Source organism: Zonotrichia albicollis, chromosome 17, assembly GCF_047830755.1.
Source record: "Zonotrichia albicollis isolate bZonAlb1 chromosome 17, bZonAlb1.hap1, whole genome shotgun sequence".
Classification (NCBI taxonomy): domain Eukaryota; kingdom Metazoa; phylum Chordata; class Aves; order Passeriformes; family Passerellidae; genus Zonotrichia; species Zonotrichia albicollis.
The window spans coordinates 10,382,128-10,396,152 of NC_133835.1; the positions used below are offsets into that span (position 1 = coordinate 10,382,128).

General features: G+C 46.2%; 1 long non-coding RNA gene across 3 annotated transcripts in view; it reads left to right on the forward strand.

The window, feature by feature from the left end:
• Nucleotides 1-12,452, forward strand: part of LOC106629496 (uncharacterized) — a 189,201-nt gene extending 176,749 nt beyond the window's left edge. For all 3 annotated transcript variants that reach the window (XR_012583004.1, XR_012583002.1, XR_012583003.1), the window contains one exon: nucleotides 7,926-12,452. This is a non-coding gene — a long non-coding RNA (uncharacterized LOC106629496). The remainder of the gene's footprint in view (nucleotides 1-7,925) is intronic.
• Nucleotides 12,453-14,025: the final 1,573 nt, after the last annotated feature.

Here is a 14,025-nt window from a genome sequence, read left to right on the forward strand (position 1 = left end):
CTCTGCATGTGTGTTCACACATGTCATCTTCTGTTGGTGCAGGGACATCTGTGTCACACGGGATGGAGGCCAGAGCCTCGCAGGAAGTGTGAGAAGGGAGCAAGGCAGGGAAAGGTTCCTCGTCTGGGGCTGGAAAAGGCACAGTGGCTCAATAGGGATGCCTGGTAATCCAGGGAGATCTAACCCATCTCAGTCCTGCTTGGTTTTGCCTGGAAAATTGGCTCAACCCAAGAGGGATTAGTTTTCCCTCTGCATGCTCACTTTGGGCAGGATTCTCTTGTTTTCTCTGCCAGATTCCTGCAGGTCACACCCTGGGGCAGCCCGCAGCTTTCTGTCACACTCCCAGCAAAAGTTTCCCGGTAAAGAGGAGCCCAAACAACACCACTTCTCACCCTGGCAGTGAGACACCTTCCACCGCCGCTGCTTCACCCCAGGCAATCTGAAACAGCTTCATTGCTTAAGTAACAATTAACAGCCCTGTCTTTTGGGAGTGCTTCTGGAGCGCTACGCCTCCCCTGCTCCGGAGCCTGCGCGCTCCCCTGAACTGTGGGCATCCCCCAGCTCCTGCCCACCCCTCATCCTGCTGCCTGCAAGGGTGGTGATGGGCTGCACCGTGCTGCCAGTCCAGCCAGAGCTGTGCTGATGCTTCCTCTCCTCTGGCACTCACTCCAAGGTGGCACAGACACTCCTGTGATGCTGCTCAGGATGCACAGGACGAAGGTGCCCCTCACAAAGCTGACCCAGGGGAGCTGCCAGAGCATGGCAGGAGGTCCCTGGGCTGTTTTTAACACAGGTCCCCAAAGAGGAGCTGGCAGAGCCCTGCCTGGCTCCCTGCTCAGCTCCAGGTGTGCACCTGAGCAGTAGGGGCTGCCTCACCTGGGCACTGCCTTGGGCACTCACCCAGAGTCCCAGCAGCTCAGCATCTCTAGAACAACCAGATAAGCCATGCAGTGGTGGATTGCTGGACATTTCTCTTCCTACAAAACCTTTTAAGGCTTTGCAGAAGCGGGAAGTATTACGGACAAAAAACCCGCCTTGTTTCGCGTTAACAGCCTTTGCTTTTCCTGGCGAAGGTGGGACAATAGCCACACGCTGCATGGTATCAGTGTCACAAAGAACAGAACCAAAAGGCTTCAGCTCAGGACAAATAAAAGTAACATTGATTCCTTTTTATTTTTCCTTTTTTTTTTCTTTTTTTTTTTTTTTCCAGCTGGTATCAATACATTAAACAACCACGCTGGAAAAGTGAAATTGATTCAAGGCCTTCAGTGCTCCCTGCCAAAAAAGCCTCCTGCAAGGATCTATTCTGTATTGAATTACAGTCTGGAAAAGTTCAATAGGTTATTGTACAAACAGAGAGCAAAAGCCCGTCAACAATGGAGCCAAAGTGATTGTGCAGCTCCTTTGTGCTTGCCAGCCCCGCGCCCCTCACGAGCTCGGATGTTAAATCAGTTTAATTAAAATGGTGGGCTTCAAATGCCTCACGTTTTTTTAATGCATGTCCCTGTGTAAAGACATGTAGGCTGAGGTTTAAAGCTGCCTGCCTGCACTGACAGCCCCTCCATCCCTTTCTTGGTCCTAAACTGCAGCGGATTTTTACATCTGCTGAGCACTTTGGGCAGACGCTGGGGCTGAGCAGGATCATCAGCCCCATCTGAGCAGCTCTGGGTCTGGGCAGCACCCTCAGCCTCAGCCTCAAGCCATGGTGTGCTCCCCTTTGCAGGCTGGAGCTGTGCTTTGGAGCTCTCTCAGTGCACAGGACTTGATTTTGGGACCTTCCTGCCCCAAAGTCCTCCCTGGAGGAACCAGGTGCTCCCCAGAAAGCAGCAGGGTGAGCTCTCTGATGCTGCAGCAGGTTTGTTTGTCACAGCTCTCACCACAGGGTCTCCTCCTCCAAGGAGGCAGGAGACACTCGTGAGCTACATCAGGGTTTCTAAATCCCCCCTCTCCATCTCTAATTAAGATTCAAATTGAGTATAGAAATCATGTGTAAGTAAGATGCTAATTATTAAAGTCATTGATCTCCCAGACAATAAAGCAGCCTCGCTTTTCTGGCCCTGCCCATGTTTTGAGGCAGCTCTGAGCCCTCACCATCATAAATACCCAGGATAGCTGGAATCCACATTGGGGATGTGTGAAAATGATTGATTTTGTGGAGAGGCAAAGTCTCCATCTTGCTCTGAACAAAACCTCTACTCTAGACCAGACAACCCTGGCAGCATGTCTGGCTCTCTTGATAGCTCAGCTCCTTGTAATGACCATTAAACTTTGGTCCCTCACATCACTGGACATCTGCTTTTGCCCTTGTCCATCCTGCTCCAGTGCATTTATTTTCTCATTGGAGTGAGTGGGATTTACTACTCAGTGTATTTAATGGGATTTACTGCTCAGCGCATTTAATGGCTTCTTGTTCCCAAACTGGACAACTTCCATGGTTGAATATCCTATCTAGGAGTTACAGGGGTTGGGGAAAAGGTGCTCTCAGTTTGAAAAAATATATTAAAGAATGGCTGGAAAATTACAGAGAGGGAAAATTCCATGGAAAGCAGAGCACAACCAGTATGGAGCTAGGCTGGAAAGTGGGGGGCAAAGCCACAGGGCTGGGAGGATGAAGGTGGCCAGTGCTTTAGTGACCACAGGAAGGACAGACTCACAAAAAAGAAAAGGCTTGGGCTGCAGAAGAGAGGAATGCTAGCCTGGAAACACAGAGTGCAGCACCACACTGCACCAAAACGCTGGAATTAACATCAAAGCAGTCCTGGAGCAAATGAGATTACGGTATGCATGTTAATGAGGCAGCAGCACTAATCAGCCAGGATGCCTCGCTGGGAGGGCTGCAGTGCCAACTTGTGAATTTTTGTTGTCAGGCTGGACCCAGCTTCCATTTGGAGTGAAGATTTTGTTTGGTTTTAAAAGCATCAGTATTTTTGTGGGGTTTCAGGCAATCTCCGATTTGATTTGATTTCTTCAAGTAGATGTCTGGCCCTTCAGGGTACAGAGAAGAACTTGGAAATGGGATTGAAGTGGTCCCCAGGGCCAAACTGAAAACCACTCCAAAGCCAAGGAGCAGATGAAAGTTGCCCAAAATGCATTTTACTCTATTTTAAAACATCGTTATTTTTGAGCCAATCTCACCAGTTTGCAGGGCTGAGTGCACAGCTTTGCACACAAAAGGCAGTGTATTTTTGTGCCAAGCTTTCCTGAGGAGCATCAAGCCACTCAAGATGTGAGGGGTCCAGTCCAAAAGTGAGTTCTGCTCACTTTTGCAGTGGGTTTTTTTTCCCAGTGCCACAATGCTGATGTTACAGTTATACTTCCCCATTAAGGCTCCAAAACCCGAGCTTTTTAATGTCAAGAGCCCTCAAAAAAAGCACTTGCTTGGGAGATATGTGGCTTCAGGCAAAAAGCTGTAAAAGGGGCAGCCCCATGCAAGGGAGGCTTAGCTGGGCTGGGGAAAAGGATGGCAGGAAGGTGAGGGTGAGGAGGGAATCCTGAGGAAGGAAGGAGAGAACTGAGATAAGGACAGGCAGATAAGCTGCTCACAAGCATTAAAAGGGCAGGACCCACAGCAGAGGACAGGCATGAGATGAGCCCTGTCTCTGCTTGAAACCTGGGGTGCTCCCAGAGGCCAGGGAACAGATTCATCTTGGTCAGGGAAGCTCTGGAGCAGGGTCAAGAAAATGGAAGCCCTTCTGGGGCTTTTCATCTCTATCTGTGGCCTTGGGAGCCAGAGGAACGAGGAGAAACAGCCACACCAGGGTTTGGGATTGCTGCAGAACCTGCTGCAAAGGTACAAACTGCTCTGAGGATCAGCCCCAGCCTTCTTAAGGTCCATCTCAAGCCCTGTTTATGGAAAATGCTGCTCTGATAAACTCCTTCTACGAGGAAACCACTCTTGCTTTGATCTGTTTTTCAAACAGCCTTTCTTCTTGATTGGAGAAATTGGCTTAAATGAGTCTCTCTCCCTTTTCCCAAGAAAGGCTGCAATTCACTTCTGCTTCCTTCTCGTCTCACCGATAATCTCGTTTGCTGAAATTGTGAATAAAATGGAATTTGAGACATTTGAGTGTTTACATGGCAGAACAACATGTTTTATGTCTGAGTTTGCCACGTAAACGTGTCTCTTCTGCAGATGACTCTGAGCAAGGCACAAGGGGGGCTGCCAGAAGAGCTGATCCTCAGTTCCCAGCTCTTGTCCAGATCTGAGAAAACATTTATTTTTGTTTTATGCAGAGCAAGGATGGGGCTCAGCTCACAAAAGCTTTCCTGCCCCACTGCAGAGGTGCTGAAGGGTCCCAGAGCTGCCTTTACCCAGGGCACAGGTCTGGGCAGAGCAGTGGAGGAATGGGGGATAAGCAGACAGGCCTGGGAAGGTGCAGATGTACCTCCCTTCTGCCACAGATTTCCACGGCTGGGAAAAGAAGCTGTTCAGCAGCGCTTTCCATGCCAGGGAGATCATTAGCAAATTAATCATTTACTAATTAAACGGCATGATACCCATGTAAAGGGAGTGTGATTACCCTCTTTTATAAGTCAGGAAACTGAATGGTGTTTCTGATTTTAGACCAAATTTGCCCTTCTGTCAACGCCACAGTTTTGCTCCATGGCCAAAGAAGGTTCTTTAGAGCACCCACCTCTGCACCCTGCCATGCTCTTTGTCAGCTCCATCACTGCCTGGTGGCTCTTCCCAGGCTTCTGTTGGAAAGTTCTGGAGACCTGGCTGGTTCCATTCCATGGCCTTTCCGTGTTGAGTGGACTCTGGAGGGTGAGAGCGTCCAGGCAAGGAAATGGGGCTGCATTCTTGCTGGGCATCCCAAAGGCTTGATGGGTGCACACATACACATTTCATCTCCCCTCCAGATGAAGATGAAAATAATCCAGAATTGGCTATATCAGGAGAATTGACCATATCAGGAGAATTGACCATAATGAGCCCCAAAGTCTGACCTGTTTGTTCTCACTCTTATGATTTTATTTGGATCATGCATGTGATCCAATCCCCTGCTTTATCCCAAATGAGAGCCCCAGGCAACATGCTTGATCTGCAGCATATGAGTATGCATTTATTTAAAAAGTGAGAAGGAATGAAATTGGGCAGGCAGAGCAGTGACAGTGCTGTTCATGGAGCCCATTAAAGTGCCTTTCTTATTGTGTATCAGAAGCAAGTTTGGAATGCAGAAAGAAAATTTATAATTCAAATGTCAAATTATTGCATTGCAGGGATGTTTGTCCTTGCTAAGATCTCTCATGCCATCCCTACCACAATGGCTTTCACTGAAACACTCACATACAGCAGAAACTCCCCAGAAATAAAGCCCAAATTTTCCTCCTTTCTTTACCATCTCGAGGGGTCCAGCTCTCAGAGCTGACACAGCACTGCAGCCTGAGCCCTGTGCACCTCCACGGAGCTGTCACAGGTATTTACTTTTGCTAAGTGCAGCTCATTATTATTGCCTCCCCTGGAGCTGTAGTGCAATGGAAACTCATTCCCCACGGCCTTGCCCAATAACTTTCAGAACAATGTATTTTGCAGTTTTCTTTACTTTGTGTCCGGTTTCCTCCACTCAATCAATGGCGGGCGCCACGCGGTGAAGTGTCCTGCCTGCTGCAGAGAGAAAAGCTGGACTTTGCTGGCTGGATGTTTGCTTTGTGTTGTATACACAGAATAAAAATTAATTCAGGAGCAGCTAGGGAGAAAAAAAAAAAAGCCCACTGAGATTAGGAGCACAGAGATATAATGGTCTGAAAACTAAAGCCTTGCTGACTCCAGGAAAGTAAGCAACATCTAAGGTGGCTCATTCCCTCATCATAACTCAATACAAATAAAGAGAAGAAGGTGGATGGAAATGGAGTAAATTATTTCACTGCCTACAGCGACAGATGAGCAAAACCAGCTGGGCTGGCTTCTCCAGGCTTTCAACATTTTGCATGCCTTGAAAGACACCACATTCAGCCACCTGCTACTGAACTTCATGGTGGCAGGACATCCAAAGGTTACAGCAGCTGGGCATCCCAGTATGGCTTCCCAGCTTGATTTCCTCAGTAGGATTTTGTAGGGATAACATAGCACAGGGGTGATGTCCAGGAGCCTCCTCATCCATTCACTGCCCCTGGGAAAATGAGGAAACTTTATCCTTTGGGCACAGAAGAAAAATGCAGCTTGTGTAGCTCATAAGGGAGTGGATTTGGGCTGCTGCTCCTTCCAGAGACTCCTGCCCACTGCCCAGTGCCTGTGCACACCCAGGACAAGCCCCGTTTTTCTAAGTCATAGCACATCTCTAATGCAAACACAAAGTGAAAGGATGCTGGAAAGCCACTGGCCTTTATGGTTTATTAAGCTCCTTGTGCAGGCATAATTTCAGACTTTGATTTTTTTTTTAGACTAGACCATGTCACCTCTGTGTTGCACCTCACAAAGCCCACCAAGACACCACCCCTCCTGCAAAGGGATGGGAAAAGCACAGGGAAAATCCCACTTTTGTTACTGAAAGATTCTGTGATTCTATTCTTTAAAAAAAAAGAATAACAGTCACATTTCTAAACAGCTCTTTATTAAACCGTCCAAACATATCATCTGCACTGGAGGATGTAAGGGCTGACACCAGACAAAACCATCAGATTGCTCTGAGAAAATGCACTGGCTTGTCTTGACAATTTAGGACTCTGTGGATTACCCTGCTCATATTTGCTGTTGATTTTAAGACTGAAATTTGCAGTATGAAAACAGACATGTCCAAGAAAGCATTGCTCAGCTTAAACTTAAAAGGACAGAGATGCAAGATTACAGCAGAGAGATGCAGCTCCTGGCTCCCAGCCCTTTCTTAGGAACCAGCTTTCACTTTGCCTTGGGCTTTTGGTCTATCAGCATCTAATGAAAGATGACAGTGCAGGCTCCCTTAGGGGCTAACGTGGGCAATTTCAGCTCTGGCATTTTAATTTATCTGTAACCAGCAGTTTTCAAAAGGGTAGAGCTAAAAAAGAACTTGGCTTGGTCACACACACACACAGACAAAAAAAAAGGGGGGGAGTTGTGACATAAAATGCATGAGGAGGTTTGCTTGGGTTTAACTCCTTGGGCTCCTGCAAGGCAGACACTGGAGCCTGGAGCTGTGTCCGTCTCTGTGGTTGCCTGCTGTTAACCCTATCCACCAGGAGATGGTTTTCCTCTAGGTGAAGAGAACTCCTCCATGGTTTATGGCTGTTGGTTTTAGTGCTGGGCACATCTACTATATTCCTGACAGTTGAGGTCTTGGCTTTTCCCGTTTATTAATCCCCAAAGTTGCATTCAGGCACTGTAATGGCAAAAGGTTAGCTTAGGATCAGTAGCAGCCATAAATCCAGAATTAAAGGCTGTGGGTTCATCTCCAAGTGACCCAGTGGTGCCTGGGTGCTGCTGATGGGTCAGAGCCTGCCGTGGGCAGCAGCACTCCCACTCTCACCGCATGTGTGCAGCCAGGGGTGAGAGGAGGAGCTCCCACCCAGCCTGCACCTCCCATGGCATCTCTGCTGCCGCGCTCCCTGCGGTGCCTCGTGCCTGGCTGTGCAGAGCTGAGCGTTCCCAGGCTGTGCAGAGCTGAGGGTTCTCGTGGCGAGCTCGGTGCTGACGCAGCCGGGGCTGCTGAGTGCGCCTGGCACCGCTTCACATCCGACCCTCATCAGGAGCTTTTGACTCCACCGCGTATTTGTTCCCTGGCATGTTCCCCTCGCCCTCCGGGCACCTGGCGAACCTCCGGGCACCCGGCAGCATCAGCCAGCTCTTGAAGGATGGATCCAACCCAGCCCCTGTGCTAGGGCTGCAAAAAAATTCATTTGGTATCAAACGGGTTAAATCCTTTATTTATTTATTTATTTATTTACTTTTTTCCAGGGAAGAATTTTACTTTGCTTGCTTTTTTTTTCCTTCCTTCCTCCCCTGCTGCCTCCAGAGGACCAGGCGATTCCAGGCACAGCTCTAGCAGATGGTTTTGGTGGTGGAAAGCACAAGGGGATGGCTCCCAGGAGCTGCTCAGGCAGTCAAGTCAAAAAGGAACTGATGCATGCAGCGTGCCACGGCCCCAGCCTGGACAGCTCCTCTCTGTACAGGCAGCCTGTGCTGGCCCTGTTTATACACCCAGCTTTCTCTGTGCCTGATCCAAAATCTGCTGGGATTGGGGAGCAGCCCTTTCCTGAGCTCCTGAGCCAGCTGGAGTCACAGCAAGCAGCGTGGGAACCCCAGTGCAGGCACCCATTTGTGATCCTGCCCACTGCAGCACCACCCTGATGGGCAATGCAAACCTCATCATGACAGAGACCAGGAGATTATTTCCTTTTACTGGTTACATATTCCAATGTAAAACCTTCACCTTACACTCATGGCAAATATTGCCAAAGTTGTGGAGTCAGGAAAGCAAATCCATATTTTGTCAATATTAGCCCGATAAATAAAATTTGAGAATTAAATGCATTCCATACTTAGCAAATGAAAATTAATTTCTGACATGTGAAAATTTGCTTTCTTAACAACATTTCCCTTGTTTTAGTGAGATAATCTAGAGCTATATTAGGAAATATAAACATTTTTCAGAAGAATTATACATAATTTATAGAGAGGCAGGTCTGAATTAGCTCTAGCATTGCCCAGAGCTTCCCTACAGTCCATAGGTCTGGATCTCAGCTGTGCTTATGTATCTGTCCCTCCCTCTGATGAAACCCTCTCCCAGAAACAGTTAAACACAAGAAGCCAGAAATGATCCATAAATAAGGTCTGGCTATAGGTTCAAAATCATAAGTTATGGCCTATTGACCCCATACTCTGAGGGGAAATCAGAAGCATTTTTCTAAAGAGCCACCACTGGAGGAAGGGAGGTTTAATATATGGCACAGCAGAGCCCAGCTGCAAATAAATACAGCACTGCATAATTGCAGGGAAAATCAATAAATACCATGGTGGTTAAAATAAAGATATGCATATTGAGGGTCTGGGTTTATGTGTGTGAAAGGTTGTTTCCCCAGAAGCAGAAGATTTTTTTTTTTTTTTTTTGCCTGCATTAAAGCCTCTAAAAACAACAAAGGCAAGAGCTCCTGTGCTGCCCCTTTTGCAAGGAGCAAGTTTCAGCTATTGTTTCCCTCAGAGCAGCTCTGTGGAGTTGTCATTATTACCATAATTAATAAGTGCAGTTTGCTCATTTGAAAAATTCCGGCGACATTTGCCGCTCAGGCATCGCGTCAGTGCGAGACACAAAAAATTGCTGTGACAACTGTTCTGCAAGTTCAGCTCTTATTGACGAGCACCACAAAGAGATGCAGCCCAGAGCAAGTCCCTTTTCACTTTAATATTTAAACCTCTTTTAAGAGGACGTCAATATTAACTCCCGTAATTGATGCTGACAGGTGACTGCCTGGCCATAAAAAAGGCAAGCGATAAAATTCGAAAAAACCTTTAAAAATAACAACCAGGATTTGCAGGTCTGTGCAGTGAAGGACGCTGGGATGAAGGGATGAGGTCTCCTGCATCCCTGGTGCATCAGAGGGGACCTGGTGATTCACCCAGGAAGGGATGGGACCCTTTGGGCTCAGCTGATTTTGGTCCCCCAGGTAAATCCCTGGATCTCCTGGATGAGAAACCCATCCTTGCTCAGCCTCCAGACCAGCCAGTGCTTTTAATAAATAAATACCAATTGTAACTAGTTAACCTCAGGATTTCCAGCATTAAAGAGATTTCCCACAGGAGCCAGAGAGCACTAGAGGAATGGATAAATGCAAAGTTCATGGGGAAGAGGACACAGCCTTTTGCAAATCCCAGTAAGAGGGGAAGATACCCATAAAGTTCTATGAGACAGGTGCCAAAAATAGTTATTTGCTGGACATAGCTTCCTGATTTTTATTGATCTTATTCTTAGAAATGAGTGCATTTTTTTGTGTGTTTAAAATTTGGGTTAATAGTTTGAATTGGTAACAATATGAAACCAATTTTTAATGTAAAGTGCTTGATGACCTGAGTATTGTTATTGTCTTTGCTCCATGTACAATCCAACCAGAAGGAGTGACACAGTAGATCAATCTCTTCATTTATTTAAATGGAGATATAATTTTGCTGACTTTGATTTCTCCTAATATGCAGATCATAGCATAACCCCAAAACTAGAGGAAAATATTTTTATTAAAGCTGATAAAAGTATTTTGAATATCGACTTTTTCCTAACTTTTTGAAGTTGAAGGCAGGGAAAGCGCTGAAATGCCTTGTACACATTTTAAAAATGTTCACTACAGGGAAAAATATTTCATTAATAGAAAATTAGGATATCTAAAACGAGAGGTTTTAGATAAAAAATAAAAAAATTACTGGTGACAATATTGGCTGCATAGACACAAACTTCTCTGAATAAACCCATGGCACTCCAGTTAAGATGATTTAGGTACTTCCACTCTCACATTCATCCTTAAGCTAAAACCAGCAAAATTCTTTCCCAGCACCCCTCTCCCAGCAAACACCTCCTGCCCCACACATATTTAACCAGGATGTCCCAGCCACCCCTTTTCTTTATATCCTTCATGTTTTTTCTCTGTGCTTTGGGGTTCTCCAGGCAGTGTTTCCTGCTTGCAGAGGAAGATGCACAGCAGAATATTTGGGATTAAAGAGACAATAAAATGTCCCAACCACTGCCATGTGGCAAAGAACGGGGCAGGGATTTAGTGCTAACAGGAGAAAACAGGAGAGCTTTGTAGCAATTAAAGCTGAGCAAAGCCCACCAAATGCTGGAGAAAATAGAGTGGGGGGAAATCATTGTGGTGTTACGAGTCTAAAAACAAAAATCAATGTTCTCATTGTTCCCTGTAAGAGTCTCACAAGGAGGCAAGAGCTGTGCCCAAGACTCTGGCTGGCTGCAAAATAAAAGATTAGCAGTTAGATCCCTATCAAAAATGGGACTGGGAAGCTTTTGTTTAAAAGGCCCACTAGAACCAAAGCTCTCCTGGCTGATTGCTGCTGTTAGGATTTGAAATTGCTACTATTGTATGCATAGTATTTAAAAGAGAGATGACCACTGACATGAGCTAGCTGGCAGCAAACAAGTGTGCTTAAAATAATCATATTAATTTCTACAAGTGGTACCAATTTAAAGCTGTATGTGGGTGCAGATATATGTGTGTGTGCACACACACGTGTGCTAGCAGGTTTCATGCCAAGGATAGAGGCTGCTGGTGAAAATTTGGTGAAAATGCCTCAGTTTCCTCTTAGAGTTTTTTTTTTCCATCGTGGCATCACAAAAAAAATCTCCTCTGTATTGTACACTGTGCTCTGTACAGTAATGCCTTTGTTACCACTATGGCTCTTACTTAAGCATCTGACTACAGTAATTGTTTTATACATTAACTGTACTCCCTGATGGTTGCCCTATTATCTCTTTTTTTTCCAAAATGGTGATTGCAGATATTAGCAGCTTGATTACTCCTTTTATTAACAATTTCAACACTGTGTCAGGGTTGATTTGGGAAGTGGGGTGGTGGTGTTGGCAATGGTGGGGTTGAATTTCTGTGGTGCTTTGGTGTTTCCCAGCAGCTCCAATGCCTCGAGGAGTTTCGGATTCAATCCAAGTTGCACCTTGACAATCCATGGGATGGAGACTCTTGGGCTGCAGAGGACCCAATTTGCATTCAGCTGCCCTCAGGGCCAACACTGGGCAAAAGTGATTTATGAAATACAGGCGTGGAAATGATGGATTAGGAAAGGGAGAAGGATGCACCAAATCCCTGCAAGGCAGCGCCACAGCTGCTGTAGGCAGTGTGTGTGTGTGTGTGTGTGCAATAACAAGGGAGCTGAGGAAGGCAGCACCAAATTTGAGAAGTCTGTGCCCCAGTGCCTTTTAGACATGAGCCCTTTCCAGTGGGAAGGGGAAGGGATCAGGCCCTGGAAGGGGCAGGCAAGGTTTCTGCAGCACAAAGCGCTCCCCTGCCTTTGCTCATGCATCACTTCTGTCACCAAAAGGAAAATCAGAGTCTGATGCCAGTTATTAAATATCTTCATTATAAGGGCATTCCTTCCAGCTGACTTTCAATTTTGTTGTATCTGGGGGCCCTGTGTTAATAACTGCGTGCTAAGGACAAGTGTTCTCAAAAAACACTGACTATTGAAATCCTTATAAATAATATGCAGCTTCCTGCTTCTGATTGATAGATATATTGTACAGCAGAGCCACCATAAAGGCAATAAATACATGTACTGTTAAGGGTCATGAGTCTCAAAATTAAATCGAATGCAGAAATTGAGTCTTGACAGAATCTGAAGGGATAATGTCTTAGCTTCTCCAATTACGCAGTTCAACATTTGGATAAATCATATGAAAGTAAGTATTTAGCCCCATTTTTCATAATCACTATTAATGAGAACAAAATGGGAGCTGAGGGCAGAGGGAGAGAGTTCTGACAAGATAAATAGCATATGGGGTGTGTTGTCAGCCACAGAAAATCAACGCTGTTTAAACCCCCTAAACAGCAGGAAGGAAAAATGCAGGGGGGGGGGGGAAAGTAGAAAGAATATTGGTCATGTGTTATTATCAGCAACAGTCTCTGTGTCAGGACTTTGGATCTTCTCAAACAGCACTTAGGGGACAGAAGTATCACCTAGAGCTCCCCAGGATGGTGTGAATGACTGATATCCAGAGCACACCTTTTAAATATTGCCTGTTTGCACTCTGCAAGCAGCACTTAAAACACCTCTGAAAAAATTAATTTAAAAACCCACAGATTTTGCCTGCACACTGGTCCCTGTGGGTGCAGGACAGGTGGCTGTGTACACCTTCAGTGGCCACCTTTTTGTGTCAGGGCAATAAAATCAGGAGAAATAGCTTTGCATGCACAGGTTTTCTCCAGCTTTCATGCCAGGACATGCACAGAATGTGCAGGGCTTAAAGCAAGGAGAGGAAGGTATAAATTCCATAGTCATTTTCCATCATCTTGTCTGTCTTTCCTGCTTTTCAAGTTGAAATCACTTTAAGCATCTGCAGCAAAATTATTCTTAGAGAGTCTCTCATTAAATTAGATGTCTCTGAATTGAATTCATTTCCACTCCATTTTGTCAGCTGCTAACGCAGTGAGAGCCAGATCCTGCTCAAATTGGCTTTGAGGTTTGGTCCCTCTTTTTTGGTGGGGGCAGAGATTGGAGTTTCTCCCTTGTGCTGAGTTTTTCCCCATCCTGAATTCCTGCCCTGCATTTTGGATTCTCAGGGAGCATCCACTGCTCTTGCTCAGATCCTGCCAGTGGCTGAACCCTGATGTTACAAATCCTAATGACTCGCTAGGAACCAAATTATACCCGAATATTCTTACAATACAAAGAACAAGGCCACCTTTTGTCACCGAATTAGGGCTGCAATATCCTCACCAAAGCCCCCAGCAGTCTGTGCTCTGAGCCCCACACCCGCATTGCGTGCTGCTCCGAAAATGAGCGTTATGCTCTAAACCTCTGCTTTCAGCCATAAATATCCCGGCAATCCAGGGGCAAAGGGATGTTTCCATATCTCATGCAACGTTAGCAGCTCACAGATTAAGCACGTGGGGCCTGGGGGATTATCTCCTTGAATCAATATAAGGCAGGGAAGCAAACAAACAGCTGGCCGGGTTCCCCAAAATAAAAGCGTTTGATTGTGGCAAGCTTCAAAGCAACTGGTTGACACGAAATAGGTTGGGTGCCCTCCCCTGCTGTGCCCGAGGAGCAGAGGGTAGCAGGGAAATAAATAAACATCTAAAAATTACTGCTTACTCCTCCCCCCGCCGACTAACCACCTCCCAAAGAAAAGCGGGGAAGCAAGGAAAAGCTCCCCAGAACATATGGCAAAATCAAGCACAGGATCCCGGCAGGTTTGGGTTGTACAAGTAAATATTAATCTGGGGGGGATACTGGAGGCTGAGATCAAAAGAGCTGCTCCCGTTTCTATAGGGAAAAGGAGCGCTTTGATGTCACGGCGCCTTCCCTGCGCCACCTAATGAACTGAAATTGTGACACAGTGACATCCTGCAAGGTTTGAAAGCACTCAGCACAATGACACGTCT